Genomic DNA, 17,443 nt, shown 5'->3' on the forward strand with positions numbered 1-17,443 from the left:
ATCCTTCCAATCAGCTTTTTGTTGATTCTTCCGAGGCCACCTGGCTTTATCTCCTAGACCCTGCATAGTGAAACGCCCATCTTTGTCAAACGATCAAAACGACACAACATGATAACGTTCTTTACTAACATTGGTATTTTTACAAAAATACCCTTACCAAAAATCGAACCGAGTTTAAAATTTTTAAAACATTCATCTAATGATTCGATAGTCATAAACTTCACAACTAACTTACATCAATTTATCATACTAACAAAATACCATAAAAGCTAAATTTACAAAGTTTCAAAAGTTAACATTAAGTTTCGACCCGTTTGACAAATCTTGCATTCGAAAGCGCATATAGGCCTTGTAGAGTGTTCGTTCCAAGTCGTCGAGTTCAAGCATGCGATTTACCTACATCCATAACAACAACTTACATGTTAGTTCATTTAAATTACATTACTAATGCAACTTTCCTTACTTCTTTATTCGACCCGTTACCAAGTCAAATTACCCTTTCATTCATCCTTCACAAATAACAACTCCAATTAAATGGATAATGCACATTTCCATCTCTATCATCATGAATACTTATCGTTTCGTCCGACCCACTCATACGGGTCATTTGCTTAGGCTCACATCCATCTTTTACATACTTTGCTAGTCAGACTTTTTAAAAGTCAACACATAGCCATTACAATTGCCTTGCGTTTCCATCTTATTTGACCCGTTTAACTACGGGTCCTTACATCATCAACATAATTTACTTTTCATACTTTCGACCCATTCATACGAGTTATCGAATATACCTTCCATTTAACCCAATACTTTACCAATTTCCTCGTTATGACATTAACCATAAATCTCAACATGGACTTCAGTCAATTTACATTATAAGAACTAACATAAAAAAATCTACATTCTAACAAAGCGAAGTTCATAAGAACTTACCTTGGCCTTGCTTTTCCTTTTCTTGTGATCGACTTGAACTTTCTTCCTTTCTTGTTCCTAAACATGGCATCATACCGTTTAGAATTTACATAAACTTTCATTTCACATTTTTACCCCTTTGAACCATCAAAACAACAACTTAACATAATCACATTCTCTTTGATTATCATTACATATTGACAACAAATGTCTAAATTAAACTTATCAAATTCAGCCCAAGGCATTTCATCGAGCACCTAGTGTGCGTACAACTTAACAAGCATAATGTACAAGCATTATAAGTATATTCCTACCAAGTCTTTTCCAAATCATGGCAATCATCATTAACACATAATTTCTTCAAATTCTCAGGTTTATCTAACATCAATAAGCATAATTCAATTTCACATAATCATATTACAACTAACATTACTCAAGATTATCATACTTCATCATCCTACTACTACAAATGGGTTTTAATTCAAATCATCAAAATGGTCATAATCAAGCATAATTCATCTTCTACATGATGATTCTAACCAACATTCAAGCTTAATTTCATATAATTTCATGGATTGATTACAACCCTCTTCATGAAAGATCATCAAATCGTAAAGTTCAACTTACCTTATGTTTAGAACACTTAGATGAACAAGAAACCTTATTCATGCATTCGATTTCAGCCCTATAGCATCTTTGATTGCTGAATTTTTTGTTGTTGTTGAAGGTGAAGGTTTTTCTCTCTCTATCTCTCTCCCTCGTACGATATACACACATACACACACTGCACTTTTTTTTGTTTTTAACTTTCATTCAATTATTCACTTTCAGCCCTTATAGTTTTCATTTGTTATTTATTTAAGCACAACTTTTATCCTCTCTACACAAGAATCACTCTTACTATGACTACCTTGGTTAGTCATTTTTACATATTTACTAGCTCATATTTTAGCTTTCATTTAACAAAAAAATTTACATTTGCAATATTCTTTTTAAACACATCAAGATTAAAATATCATCTCATGACTTCTAAAACTTTGGGGTGTTACAAGTCTACCCCCCTTAAAGAAGGTTTCGTCCCCGAAACCTGAATACATACCTTCTGACAGGTCTACCAGTATCCCTTCGTAATTACACACCTCGAACTTCGACAACATGCTTTCATTCGATCATCCATCATGATGAATCGGTCATTACTACTTTAAAACTTGTCTAATACACTTGGTAAATCAATCTTGCATGATTCAATGCTATCCTATTACATCATTCCATGATCATCGTTCATTTGTTCAAGCTGATTTCTTAAAACTTATCTGTCAAGTTAATCATTCCCGCATACCTCTACATCTACTTGGGGAAATAATTATCATAATATTCATACTTGCTCATTCCTATTCAATCATATAAAGTCACAAGTCATACGTCATTTAATAGTTGTTAACTACTCAGCTTCTATGTACATCCCATCCTTCCTGGGCCAATATCAAGCAAAAATTTCTTTCATGGCGCTTGCTTGATAATTTCTTTCATACTTTTCTTGCGATACCTATGTGTGATCTCTACCCGAGACCAATATTTCTTTCATTGATGATCTACCATATCTGCATGGTTAACCGCAATTTAATGTATACATTTATACAAGTCGGGTGTATACTATCTTGCTCTAACTTCTTTACCGTCTATCCATTGGTTACAAGGGCCAACATAAGGCTTTAATCACGCTATCAATATGATCAAGTAATCAATACTCACATTTGTGTAACTCGTATTACACTCGAGGTGTCATGCGTAACTATACTAGTCATCACATTCCATAGTTGTCATACATACGCCATTCCTTCTAGCAATTTATGCTAAGGCATTACCTAACATTGTACCACAATGGATTAATTCTTACCTATATGCTTACTAAGGTTTCGTTATATACAAGATTATAAACTTATTACACATGCCATTCCATTCCACGTATGAATTACATAAAACTTGGTACAACCATTCATTCGATAATTTAGATCACACTCTACCTCGTAGGGTTGTCTTATAACACGAACCATGAATCTTAGGTATACGAACTCTAACTCGTGAACATTTCTTTAGAGGTTTACCTTCTAATAAGTCCTCACATAAGCTAGAGAGCCCGACTAGGGGCAGGATCCATTAAATTTTTCATTCGTTTACTCAATTAGTCTAAAATTTCATGTCTTGGCGAAATCCCATCTTATATTCCTTGCAAGGTTTACTTGTGGCAAAATATCTTTTATGCCACATTCCATTAAAATATTCTTTATTTTATATTCCACGCAATCATTCTTTATGTAACATTCTACCTATCTAATAGTTATGCAATCTAGTATTTTCATTCTAACTTCCTTCAATGTTAACCTTTCACATTTTCCATACAATTCCTTCTAATCATTCTAAATTTGGCATACTAAGCATGTACTCCGCTTTCTTACCAGTTCCTTACTTTCCTTTCCTTTCCACTACCCATTTTTCCCAATATGTGGGTCGACTCTTGCCATCTTTCCACAACGACATTTAGTAATTCCATCGCAATTAGTTGTTTGCTAATTCATTCCATACCTTTCTCCTATTGCACTTTGATTTGCACATTAGCTTATGTTTTTCAATCATTTACAAAATTTCTTCGTACGCAATATCTAGTTATCCACCTTACTTTGACTAGTTTGATGATTTACTTCCAAGCCATATTACATGTTCAACTTCATCAATTGAAGTCCATAACCTTTGGTCATCACCCTTTCTATTCCTACAGTATGGACTAGCTCGCATATTTGTACTTTCTCGTTGATTTTGGACATACTTATGCAAACGTTGTTCTTGCCATCCCATTTCTTTTATATCCTTTATTAATAAGTCCAACATGTAATTATGTTTACACATTGGGCCACCTCCATCATTCTTGAAATTAGTTCATATCATTTAAACTTTCAATTTTAAATATACTTATTATCATTTTACCATTTTTTACAGAATTCCTATCCTTGTAAGTGCTTAAATCATCCATCTAGGTGTTAGCCCATTATTCATTCTAATCCTCATGAGTTTGATCATTACATGCTTAATACGTAACGCATTCAGCGCATAATTCTTCCATCATAAATCTTTTATTACCTCAACATCTCTCTATGTATATATATTTACTTACACTATCACATGATACCACATTTGTCACATGTTTTACTCTTACTCGTATATCCCGTTTGGGTCTACCACGGTTAACTATCAACCATGGTTGCAAAAGTCGTTAGGCGCTCCCTAGTCGGTCGACTGGGGAGTTGGGAGTACTCGGCATAGGCGGAGAGTACTCGGGGAGTACTCGGACATGTTAAGTTATAAAGAAATTAGTTTTCGGAAACTAAATACATGTCTAATAACATAAATTTACTAATATTTATAACAAAATACGTGAAAATGAGGTTTATTATTTAATATGATAGTCATATAAATTATGTTTTATTATTTTTTAAGTCAAACTCGGCCCGAATTGACCTATTAGATCTGACTTTGGCCGAGTTTGACCGCGTTTGATCGATTCCGAGTAACTAGGCGGAGTTAGAGATAGTCGCCTCGGCAGCCTACCTTGTAGCGACTACTCGGGGAGTACTCGGCCTTGGAAACCTTGTTTTACAACCATGCTATCAACATATCCTTATTCATATTCCCACAACCAGCTACAACCTATTTCCACGTACATTCACATATACATCACCTATATATATGTATATACATTCCTTTAGTCCAACATCATACTTGACCGACCAGGCTCCCTGTGCCACTTACCTATTATGTTTACACTAATCTTTAGTTAGGTAGAGAAAAGCATCTCCTCATTTGCTTTCATACATTCCTTCCCACCTAAAGACTCTAACTTTTATCCGTTTATAACCCATTCTTAAGGTTCTATCAATGCTTACCACCCGGATACAATCCTTCCATTATGGCTGTTCATTCGGGCATTTCATTCGAGTTTGTTTGACCCGTTTTTGCTTAGGGGTTAGAACATCTTCTTCTGTACCTTTCTTCCTTATATGCTAATTCACCCTCATCTACGGGTTCAACCCGTTCATTTCCACTTTTCTTTCTTTCATCACATCATCCTCCATCCCGTCTCATGTGACACGTCTCGTAGCCACCTTCTATATTCAACTTCAAGTGTTGCTTCCCAACGCTATATTCTACATTCTATTTCATTTGTCGCGTTTTCACATAAATATCTTCCTTTAAAATTTTCATTCTACTACCATTTACTTTTCATTTGACAAGATTTTCATCCTTAGGTCCATACTACACTCAAAACTCTATCATTCTCTCATGTTCAATACTTTCTAAGCTTGATCATACTCATCATTCATACACTTCACTACATTCTAGGTGTAAACATACTCATTTTCTATCCATTTCATTACATTCTAGAACCATACCAACTTCTTCCGTAATCATAGCTTTTATTCCTTTTTACCGTGCCATTTGTTATCGTTTGTATTCCCTCCATCCGTCATCTACATTAAACATTTTTTTTTAAATTCATTACTTCCTATACTCTTTATGTTATCTCAAGTTACATTCATGCATTCATACTCATATTTCAACAACTTTCATTTCACTTATACATCATCATCAACATTGGTCACGATAGGCTGTATCATGCATGCCTTTCGTTCATAGGGAAATAGAATCCCTCGTCCTTCTTACTTACTTTCTCGCACCATCTGTTACTCGAAACGTATTTTGTTAACAATTGCTTCATTCTCATCAGCCATATGTTATAACATTCTAGATCATTACTAATTTTCATTCTTTGGTCATGTTCACTTCATTCTAGCATTTTTTTTCTTTCATACTATGTGTTAACGGTCCTTTATGACCACACCACATACTTCTGATCATAGGGTTGATGAACCTAACTAGAACTTCATTTATAACTTTCCAATCATATACGTTCTTACTTCGAAACATTTCGATATGACCCGTTTACATTTAGAGTACCTTAATTTTCATAGGTTACTTTTTCAGAAGCTTGACGGAGCTATTGGATTGGCCTTAGGAAATATTCTATAACATATTTTAAGTAATATGTTAATAAAATTAAAACATATTTTAATGACTTTCATTCTCTTACTCATTACTATTGTACTTTCATTCCATCCGTTCTTGGTGTTAATGGCCACTTCATGACCACACCGCATACTTTTCATCATTCTCGGTGCCAGCGGCCACTTCATGACAACGCTGCATACTTTTCATCATTCTTGGGGTTAACGGCCACTTCATGACCACACCGCATACTTTTCGTCGTAGGGTTAATAAACCCGGTACTAACGTCATTCATATCCTTCATTTTCATACACATCCTCATTACCAAGCACTTTGACACGAGTCGGACAACTTCTAAATGATCTTACTACCCTACGATGCGTTTTCAGAAGTTTAACGGGGTATCGGACTGGCCTTGATTGAAAATTTCAAGCTTTTTGAGCATTTGCTAGACCCGTCGTAGGCTATGGTCCTTCTTTAAACACATGGCGTGTTTAAATTCATGCATTCTCAATAAATACTATGCTACATTTGGGGTTTAATAGAAATTATTAAGATTTAGGGGTCTAAATTAGAAATTTCATTGCTGCCTGAGTCCACCGTAAGCTACGGTTACTCTACCGTAGCTTACGGTTATTTTTTTTTGTATCTGGGCCTCTACCGTAAGCTGCGGTGGCCATCTTAGCTTACAGTGTCCTTTAAAAGGCTACGGTGACTTTCATCTGTCTTACGGTGAACAATTAACCAACAGTACCTACCGTAGCTTACGGTAGCGCCCAGCACAGCTTTTTGATTTTTTTTTATTGCAGCCCTCTTGATCTATCTTGAATATTTTCCGTTCAAGCCAGCCCCCCGGGGTTTCTAAACCTACTTTTTTCAAACGTTCTTACTTTTTTTTCATTTCTTTCTAGTCTTTCTCGTAAAATCATCCATTCATATAATAAGTTAATAAGAAATTCTTAAAAGTTTACCTCTTCTTGCGTCTTGGAGCGAACACACTCTTTCTTGGGAGCTTTCGGTTTGAGTACGAGCACTCCAACATGCTCGAATCTCTCAAACCTAGGCTCTGATACCAACTTGAAACGCCCATCTTTGTCAAACGATCAAAACGACACAACATGATAACGTTCTTTACTAACATTGGTATTTTTACAAAAATACCCTTACCAAAAATCGAACCGAATTTAAAAATTTTAAAACATTCATCTAATGATTCGATAGTCATAAACTTCACAACTAACTTACATCAATTTATCATACTAACAAAATACCATAAAAGCTAAATTTACAAAGTTTCAAAAGTTAACATTAAGTTTCGACCCGTTTGACAAATCTTGCATTCGAAAGCGCATATAGGCCTTGTAGAGTGTTCGTTCCAAGTCGTCGAGTTCAAGCATGCGATTTACCTACATCCATAACAACAACTTACATGTTAGTTCATTTAAATTACATTACTAATGCAACTTTCCTTACTTCTTTATTCGACCCGTTACCAAGTCAAATTACCCTTTCATTCATCCTTCACAAATAACAACTCCAATTAAATGGATAATACACATTTCCATCTCTATCATCATGAATACTTATCGTTTCGTCCGACCCACTCATACGGGTCATTTTCTTAGGCTCACATCCATCTTTTACATACTTTGCTAGTCAGACTTTTTAAAAGTCAACACATAGCCATTACAATTGCCTTGCGTTTCCATCTTATTTGACCCGTTTAACTACGGGTCCTTACATCATCAACATAATTTACTTTTCATACTTTCGACCCATTCATACGGGTTATCGAATATACCTTCCATTTAACTCAATACTTTACCAATTTCCTCGTTATGACATTAACCATAAATCTTAACATGGACTTCAGTCAATTTACATTATAAGAACTAACATAAAAAAAAATCTACATTCTAACAAAGCGAAGTTCATAAGAACTTACCTTGGCCTTGCTTTTCCTTTTCTTGTGATCGACTTGAACTTTCTTCCTTTCTTGTTCCTAAACATGGCATCATACCGTTTAGAATTTACATAAACTTTCATTTCACATTTTTACCCCTTTGAACCATCATAACAACAACTTAACATAATCACATTCTCTTTGATTATCATTACATATTGACAACAAATGTCTAAATTAAACTTATCAAATTCAGCCTAAGGCATTTCATCGAGCACCTAGTGTGCGTACAACTTAACAAGCATAATGTACAAGCATTATAAGTATATTCCTACCAAGTCTTTTCCAAATCATGGCAATCATCATTAACACATAATTTCTTCAAATTCTCAGGTTTATCTAACATCAATAAGCATAATTCAATTTCACATAATCATATTACAACTAACATTACTCAAGATTATCATACTTCATCATCCTACTACTACAAATGGGTTTTAATTCAAATCATCAAAATGGTCATAATCAAGCATAATTCATCTTCTAAATGATGATTCTAACCAACATTCAAGCTTAATTTCATATAATTTCATGGATTGATTACAACCCTCTTCATGAAAGATCATCAAATCGTAAAGTTCAACTTACCTTATGTTTAGAACACTTAGATGAACAAGAAACCTTATTCATGCATTCGATTTCAGCCCTATAGCATCTTTGATTGCTGAATTTTTTGTTGTTGTTGAAGGTGAAGGTTTTTCTCTCTCTATCTCTCTCCCTCGTACGATATACACACATACACACACTGCACTTTTTTTTTGTTTTTAACTTTCATTCAATTATTCACTTTCAGCCCTTATAGTTTTCATTTGTTATTTATTTAAGCACAACTTTTATCCTCTCTACACAAGAGTCACTCTTACTATGACTACCTTGGTTAGTCATTTTTACATATTTACTAGCTCATATTTTAGCTTTCATTTAACAAAAAAATTTACATTTGCAATATTCTTTTTAAACACATCAAGATTAAAATATCATCTCATGACTTCTAAAACTTTGGGGTGTTACACATAGCATACATTAGTTCAGGTATATTAACAGAAAAGCAATATTCAGATAATTCAGGATATTCTTCAGGATCCTCGTCTTCAACGGCGTTCACTCTCTTGTTATCATTTCTGCCATATGGCTTGGAGCGATATGGCTTATATGAGGATTCTGATTTCCTGTTAGTCGATTCGTATGTTGAGGATGCATTCATCTTTTCTTGCATTTTTTTGTCATCCTCCAATCGAATATATCTCAGAGCCCTGTTACGAGCTTCGTCAAGATTCCTGCAGGGATTCATTACAAGATCCTGATAAAACTGAGAGTCTTTTTGCAACCCCATCTTAAAGGCTTGCACAACTGTTGCAACATCAAGATGTGGGATATCCAAGGATTCTCGACTGAATTTGTTCACATATTCCCTCAAGGATTCCTGAGGTCCTTGAGTTATCCTGTAAAGATCACTGGTTAGTTTTTCAAAACTCCGACTGCAAGAAAATTGACTATTAAATAAATTGACTAAGTGGGCAAATGATGTAATCGAATGCGGAGGAACATTTAACAGCCATTTTAAGGCTGATCCTGTCAGAGTAGAACCGAAACCCTTGCACAGGCAAGCTTCCTTGAGATCTGGAGGGATAGGGTTGATCTCCATCTTTTCCCTATACTGGGCAATATGCTCTTCAGGATCCGTGGTTCCGTCGTAAAGCTTCATGTTCGGAGTCTGAAATCTTTTAGGGATTTCAGCATCACATATAGGATGCACGAACCGAGATATCCTGTGGCTATCCTGGGATACTTCAGGAATTGGCTGCACCACCCCAGGTACACTGGATATCATATCCTTTAATTTCTGAAGCTCCCTGGATAATTCTGACGTTACAGTTGTATCCTGCAAAGATCCAACACTGTTAGTGGTAATAGCATTATTATTATTAGATACGTTACCGGTCGAAGGATTCTGCCCATATCCCGAAACATATCCCGAGCTCCTCACGGTAGACATCCTAACCGAGGAGGGTATCTCAGGAGTAGGATTCTGAGGGAGGCTGGGCACAATATTCCCCCTATTATCCTCAGTATACACGGCTGAACTAAAGTTCAAAGCTCTGGGCTGTAATGGAGTGACGATATCCTCAGCAGGTCTGCTCGAGCCGGACCTCAGGAGTTGTATCTCCCTCAACAGCATCTGGTTCGTTTCTTGTTGCTGCCTCATTTGTTCCTGCACACTCCCAAATAAAGTTAGGATTTCATCATTAGAAGCCAAAATCGGAGCAGATCCCTGAACAGTCCGGGTAGGGATAACGTCCTGAGGTTGCGAAGAAGATTGCATCCTTGGAGGAGGTGGTGGAAGCACTGGACCAGTAGTAGCAGAAGTCATAGCAGACACAGTAGAGGAACTCATGTTTGATCTTGAGGCCATTATGGACAATGTGGCAAAAAGTTTTGAAAACAGAAAACTGATTAGCGATTTGATAAAGATTTTTAGTAAAGAAAGCACCACTTGCCCCACGGTGGGCGCCAAATTGTTTTGGTCAAAAATTACCTAAGCAATTTAATGATCAAATTAGTTAAGTGACGTAGTGTGCTAGAAAATGTTGTTGAAAATGTGCTTGCTAAGTTGTTTATGAAAACAGTATTCGGGATACGGCTCAGGATATCGAGCTGTATTATTGATCAAACAATGAGCAGAAAGTAAAGTAAATGACACGAGATGTACGAGGAAAGCCCTTGATCAATCTAGATCGCCGGCATAAAACCTCGGGAGCTGACAATCGCAGCTGCCTAGTTCTTCTATTGCTTCAAATATCAGGATACAGTGCAGGATGTGGTGCGGATCAACTAAGTGTTACAATGAGATTTGGGTACAAGTGTTTGTGTGTAGTGGTTGCTAGTAGCTAGAGAGCAAAAGTGTACGGAAGTATTGGTGAAAGAGTGTGTGTGCCTTAAACTTGATCCACCACATCTATTTATAGTAAAGATAAACCAACAAACTACCCTAAACTTGCGGGATCCACCGGATATTCCCTCATTGAACGTTGTAGACCTGGTCTTTCGGGCTCAACGTCTCTTCTTCAACAAATTCATCCGAGTCTTGAGGAGAAGAAGTCCTTTCGACCGTTGGTAAGTCTTAGTCTTCAACCTGCACGTGGTTAATTAACAAATCTCAGGATATTACCCAAGATGTCAGTAATATCCTCTTCCAGCATCCTAGTCACAAGCGAACAAACAAAGGCAGGATATTGGTCAGGATATGTATGCTTTGAAAATGACCCATAACAGTATTTATGCCCACTAGATGTTGATGTTTGGATCCTTTTTTATAGTAATACATATTTTAATATGTTTGTTTTGCTTCTTATGAATATGCAAATGCTTTATTTCTGATAAAACCTAAATCATAGAATATTGTGAGAACCGAAAAGAAATGTCGTTAGCGAGGTTGTTTATATATACCAGAAAAGATAAACAAGAAATCCCAATAGTGAGGTTATTTTGGTCCTATTCTGATTATTGCTTTAATTGATAGGGCACTATGGTTTTTGTTCTTAGAATTAACTCTTAATCGTCATTTGCTAGGATACTAATCGTTGAATTCAAGCCGTCTTCTCAATTTTGTTTGTTATTTCGTCTTCTTCAGGTATGATATGCTGACATTTAGGCGTGTTGCTTTTATCGATTTCTTACACGCTTCTGCTAGGTTCTGGGTTTTCTTGACAACACGTGTATTGTGACGTGTTATCTCTTGAACATATAAATCCTTTTACTCCAAGAGTATTTATCTCATTGTCACATGGTTCGCGGTACGCTCTGGTACGGGAACGTAAAACGGGATCGCAATTCGCTAGGTCCCTAAAATTCGGTACGAGGATGGGTAGGCTCATTTCGGATTGCTTTGGTACGATGTACCATATAATGTGGTACGATTACAACATAAAGAAGCACGAAAACTCTTTAATACATTCAATGTACAACTAAGGGTGAACGGGGCGTAAAGCGGGGAGGGGTTCGGTGACCCTATCCACCGATCGGGAACACCGCCGCCGTCCATGCGGGGACCCGAATCGGTGAGGGTAATCGGTGTGGAGTCACCGCGGTGAATGGCACGAGATTCAAGAAAGGACCGTTGGCAATGGTCAAATTTAAGAAAAAAAATTCAATTTTTTTAACAATATAAATATAACCAACCTAATCAAATTTTTTACCACACCCACCACTCTCAAACTCACAAATCTATCAAATACAACCCAAAATGGATGCCAAGTTTCTGTTTTTTTCTCCCCTACCTGACTTTCCCGACGATAAAGATGCATCGTGAAGCGATGGTAGCTTAATTTTCTTCCAAAATCTCAACCAACAAGCGGAGCTACTAGACACGGCATCGTCTAGTAAAAAAAATAGTCCGTCGAGATCGTGAGGGAGGCCATGAGACACTCATGGCCGATTATTTTGTTGAAAATCCAAAATTTAATGCCGATACTTTTCGTCAGAGATTTCGTATGTCCAAGTCTTTGTTCCTAAAAATTGTTAGTGACGTGGAAGCGTATGACAGAAGCGTATGACAAGATTTGTGGATTTGGCATGCTTTTTGTGGCCCGGCGGGTTCACAAAACGACATCAACGTGCTGCAACAATCTCCATTATTTCTTGCTCAACGAACCGGAACAGCGCCAAATTGTCCATTTCAAGTGAACAACCACTTATACAAACGCGGGTATTATCTTACTGATGGGATCTACCCTACCTGGTCCGTGTTTGTGAAGTCTTTTCCATATCCTCACATCCCGAATGAAAAAAAGTTCAAGAGGCAACACGAGGCCGCAAGAAAAGATGTGGAACGGGCGTCTGGTGTGTTAAAGGCGAAGTGGGGAATACTAAATCGTCCAATGCGTTCGAAAACGGTGAAAAAGATAAGGTCCATCGTGTATACGTGCCTTATTTTACACAACATGATTATAAAAGACGACGGAAGGGCGATAGCACCGGTACATATTCAAGATCCTCCAGTCGAACCCGTCTTCGATGATACAGCTTATAGCGAGCTCATTGACGAAGACACGCATTGGAGACTAAAACACGATCTTGTTGAGCATCTCGGAAGTTTAGATCTACCTCACCTTGAAGTGAGTTTCGACGACGAGTAGTTTGGTTTTATATTTTTCTAGTTTGAATGTAATTTTTATTTTTCTAGTTTGAATGTAATTTTTATTTTTCTAGGTTGTTTTTTTTTTAATTTAATGAAATGTCTTTTATTTAATTTTTATTTTTATTAATATTTTTTAATTTATAAACATGCATAATTTTACAAAAAAAAAAAAAAAACCAAGTCCCCTAAGAGGGGAGTGCCGCCATCAAAATGGGGTGTTAGGGGAGTTTAAGAGGGGAGTTGACGTGGCACTAGCTGATTGGTGGTGCGTAAGAGAGGGGACTCCCCTCTTAGGGGAGTGCCCCTTACACCCTAACCAAGCTATATGTATACAACAAATAAACTTAAAAAAATAATAAACAAATTAGAAAATATTAGGGTCAAATTTGACCAAAACTGTAACATTAAGGATTAAACTGTAACATAAAGGAAATAATATGATGTATTGTAAATCCTACAAAAACAACTGCCGTCACTTTCATCGTCTTCCTCATTCCACCTTTTGGTTTCTTTCCAAATACAATGGTTCAACATTTCAATAAAAAATCAGAATTGCGAATTGAGAATGGGAATGAGGGATATTGGACTGCATTCTTATACTAGGGTTTATTAGTGTAAGCCCACGGGCTCGATTAGGTTTCTATGGTTCCTTGTGATCTCTATATATTGTAATCAAACATATCAATAATATCAATCAAGTCTTTCATATTCTTACATGGTATCAGAGCCCACACTCTATACCGTTTCCGCCGCGCCACACAAAAATAATTAAACCCTAGTCGTCTCCACTTGAGAAAAACCCTAGACAGGGCGGCGTGCCGCCACTGCCGCCGCCCTGTCCGGCCCCCGTTCGTTTCCTATCATTCTTTTTTTTTCTTATTTCACGTTCTAAATAAAGTCTCAGTTACGGTTCCAAACAATATCCCCTGTCTGCCAAACTGATCTGAAAATTGAGCCGCTACGGCGCACCGTTCTTTTGTAGGACTCCGGTCCTCTGGCGCCGCCATTTAGTTGAGTCGCTCTTTCTAGCAGGATTACGGTCCACTAGCCGCCAGCCGTGTTGCCGCATCACATGCTGGATTACGGTCCACAGCCGTGTCGTTCATTGTCACCGTGGCCATCAATCTTAGACCACGGTTTGATCACTTAGATCTACGGATCTATATTCTCTCTCTTGTTGCCTCTTGAACATGATCACCGCCCTTCGCCCTCTATCTTTCTTGGATCTACGGATCTCACTTCTTTTCGAAGTCCTCGCCTGACTATGGTCATCGGTGTTCGGTTCGACACACAGCTGCACGACCACGGTCGCCAGATATCTATTTGTTTCTTTTCTTTCTTTCGTTCACCTGTCCACGGTCTGCCGCCACCGATCTTAGCCTATCAAACCATGGTTTGACCAGATCTCTTTCTTTGATCTACGGATCTCACTTCTTTTTGAAGCCGCGCCTGACCACGGTCACCGGCCATCACCATCTCTCTTAGACACACCGCGCTCGACCATGGTCGCCGGTTGTCTTCTACAGTCTTTCTTCCTTGTTCGTCTTGCCATGGCCGACTGAGATCTTGCTTGTCTTGTGTTATTATTCCGGGAACTAAGAAACTAAAGCAGTGGAATCCGTACACCGATTTAATGTGAATTAGAATACGGATTGTTATTTCTTTTGGCAAAACCAGGTATTTTTTGGCAGAAATTTGGACCTACGAGTCAAGAACCGAGATCGAGACTAGTTTATTTTTATTGTTTTGTTTTTTTTTCCAGTCTAAGCGTTCAATTTTCTACCGCTCAGACTGCGGGGGAGTATTGGACTGCATTCTTATACTAGGGTTTACTAGTGTAAGCCCACGGGCTCGATTAGGTTTCTATGGTTCTTGTGATCTCTATATATTGTAATCAAACATATTAATAATATCAATCAAGTCTTTCATATTCTTACAAAGTTGGAAATTAGAATACTCAAGAAACGTGTTTTGCAAATTAGGAATTCGTGATTCCTATATCAACAGGTATGACTCAATTAATTGTTCGGAATGCTAATTTCACTGTCGAATTCGCGATTTGGAGCGTTCCCGGAACGCGTTCGTACCGCGAATCGGTACGCTCGATCCGGATCGTAGATCGTGACCTATTGAGCGATTTATGTGACTATGATTTATCTACATGTTGTCTTTGTTTAATTTCCAGGTTAGTATCTTCCAGGAAGCTTTTAAATTTGTGCTTCTTTGTTTTTGGATTTGTTAATTAGGTGTGCAAATTGCTGTTTTTGTGTGTTTGGGTTAAGCATTCCATTCGTATTTTGTTTGTTTTTCGTTGTCGGCGCTACGATTACTTTTAGATTAGTCAATCTTTGGGCTTCGATGTGGTAATTGTGTCTGCGATTTCCTTTTTTTGTGTGTTTGGTGTACGGTTGGTGACTCGCATTGGTAGTTCAATGCCCAGACTCGATAACTTCTTCTCGATTATCTCCTTTTTGTGTGAGTTTTGTTAAGTGTCAGAAAAGAGGGTGTTATTGGGGCGTGGGTTGGGGGAAAACGCCCAAGCCACCACCCCGGGTGGGCTTGGGTTGGGGCGTGATGTCACACCCCGGCCGCGTTAAAACAACAAACCGCGGCGGAAACGCCGGGGAGTGAGGCGACAGAATTATTGTTCCACAACCATGGTAGTTAAAGGTTTTGTTTTATTGAAATATTAGGAAATGTTCATTGTCATTAAACCAAACAAACAAACTACATATTGTTTATAATTGTTTTTAAGTCACTAAGGCCTTGTCCAGATCCTAAGTGACCTCGCTTCCTAGCAAGCAACATCAAGTAATACCACCTGAAACATATGTAAAAATAAAGTCAGCAAAGAAATGCTGGCGAGTACATAGGTTTTATGGGAGTATCGGATTCATGGCTCGTTTATATGTTGCAGTATCTCATTAGACTACAAGAGTCAAAATACAAACCTTGTTTTGAAAAGTGTATTGCAACATAAATAACCAACACAAATCAAATTGGTTATAGTTTATAAAATCTCGTAGCCATGACTCTTAACTCAAAAATATTTGTTTTAGTATAACAACTTGTAAACATCTCGTAAAAACTCGTTAATAAAACTCGTATGGTTTATATCGTTTCGAAAACCTCGTGGTGTGACATCGTTTAAAAATCGTTTCCCCAGTGAACTAAATAATGACACGCAATGTAACATGATAGAAGCACTTATATATAAGATGTACCAGCGGCGTATCTACCATGATTCTATCATACTACACCCGTCCCATTATCTAATCACTACCCAAAACCAATCGTTTAATTCGTTTAACTCGTTTCAAATCGTGTATCTCGTTTCAAATCATTTAACTCGTCCCAAAATCGTATTCGTTTTAATAGTGAAACTACTTTTGGTCGTCTCGTTAACAACATTCAAACCTTCGTGACTCGTCTAACTCGTTTCTCGTTTCGTATTAACAAACCACCAAAGGGTAAGTTAACAATCATCAGGTTCAGTCGTTACCTACATAACCCCCACACATAACCATGGGTGTAGTCTGATAACGGGATTTGTCAGATCCTATGGTACCATAACCTAATACTGGTCGGCTCGGCCAAAGCTAATGAATGTCATTCGTTATGTAATCACAACCAACAAGTCTTGTTCACCTTATTGAAATCGTTATTAGTTTAGTATAAACCATCTTAATCGTTTTTGAAATCATCGTTTAAATCATGTAATTCGTTTTGTACATATGAATCACCCCAAAACAATTGAAAACAGTAAAATAGGGGAACTATGTACTCACTTGGGATTGCTAATTAGTCTTAAGAATAAGACCAATTTAAGCTCCAAGGGTCACGGAATCAACCGGCACCTAGTATAGTAACTATGTTAATAATCGGCTCCTAAATCGGGAGATAGGATAGAATGAGGTTCTATTAATCAAATGAGTAATTGAACTCATATGGTATGATTTAATAGGCCCAACATTCTGATTAGAAAGCCTACCTAAGTGCTTTTGACCCGTTTCGACACATTATGGTAACATAAGCTACTATAAGGCGTCGTTAGCGTAAAACTATGTTCGGATGGTTAACTATGTGTTATGCCAAGTCTTACATGCCCAATAATCCCTAAACATGTTACTAAATCAGGTTATATGTCAAAATTATGTTCACATAGTCAAAATACGGATTTTAACTTCAAAAGGGCATTTTGGTCATTTCCTATGGGCATACAAGCTAACAAGCATATGACTAACCAATCCTATGTGATCATAAGGTATAACCTCAGTGGTTATTACCTATGTAACCATGATCACTAAGTGTGCTTGGTCGGATCCTAAAGATCGACCAAACGGGTCGGGTTCGGAAGTATAAGCGGTTGTTTA

General features: G+C 37.3%; 2 long non-coding RNA genes across 2 annotated transcripts; both read right to left on the reverse strand.

The window, feature by feature from the left end:
• Window positions 1–209: 209 nt before the first annotated feature.
• Window positions 210–1,618, reverse strand: LOC110903527. Its single transcript, XR_002572028.2, has 3 exons — window positions 1,540–1,618; window positions 934–990; window positions 210–396 (listed from the first exon to the last, which is right to left on the reverse strand). It is a non-coding gene; the product is annotated as an uncharacterized LOC110903527 (long non-coding RNA).
• A 5,571-nt stretch (window positions 1,619–7,189) lies between these two features.
• On the reverse strand, window positions 7,190–8,600 carry LOC110903535. The gene is made up of 3 exons (XR_002572041.2): window positions 8,522–8,600; window positions 7,916–7,972; window positions 7,190–7,376 (listed from the first exon to the last, which is right to left on the reverse strand). It is a non-coding gene; the product is annotated as an uncharacterized LOC110903535 (long non-coding RNA).
• Window positions 8,601–17,443: the final 8,843 nt, after the last annotated feature.

The sequence above is a fragment of the Helianthus annuus genome, chromosome 2, assembly GCF_002127325.2.
Source record: "Helianthus annuus cultivar XRQ/B chromosome 2, HanXRQr2.0-SUNRISE, whole genome shotgun sequence".
Lineage (NCBI taxonomy): Eukaryota > Viridiplantae > Streptophyta > Magnoliopsida > Asterales > Asteraceae > Helianthus > Helianthus annuus.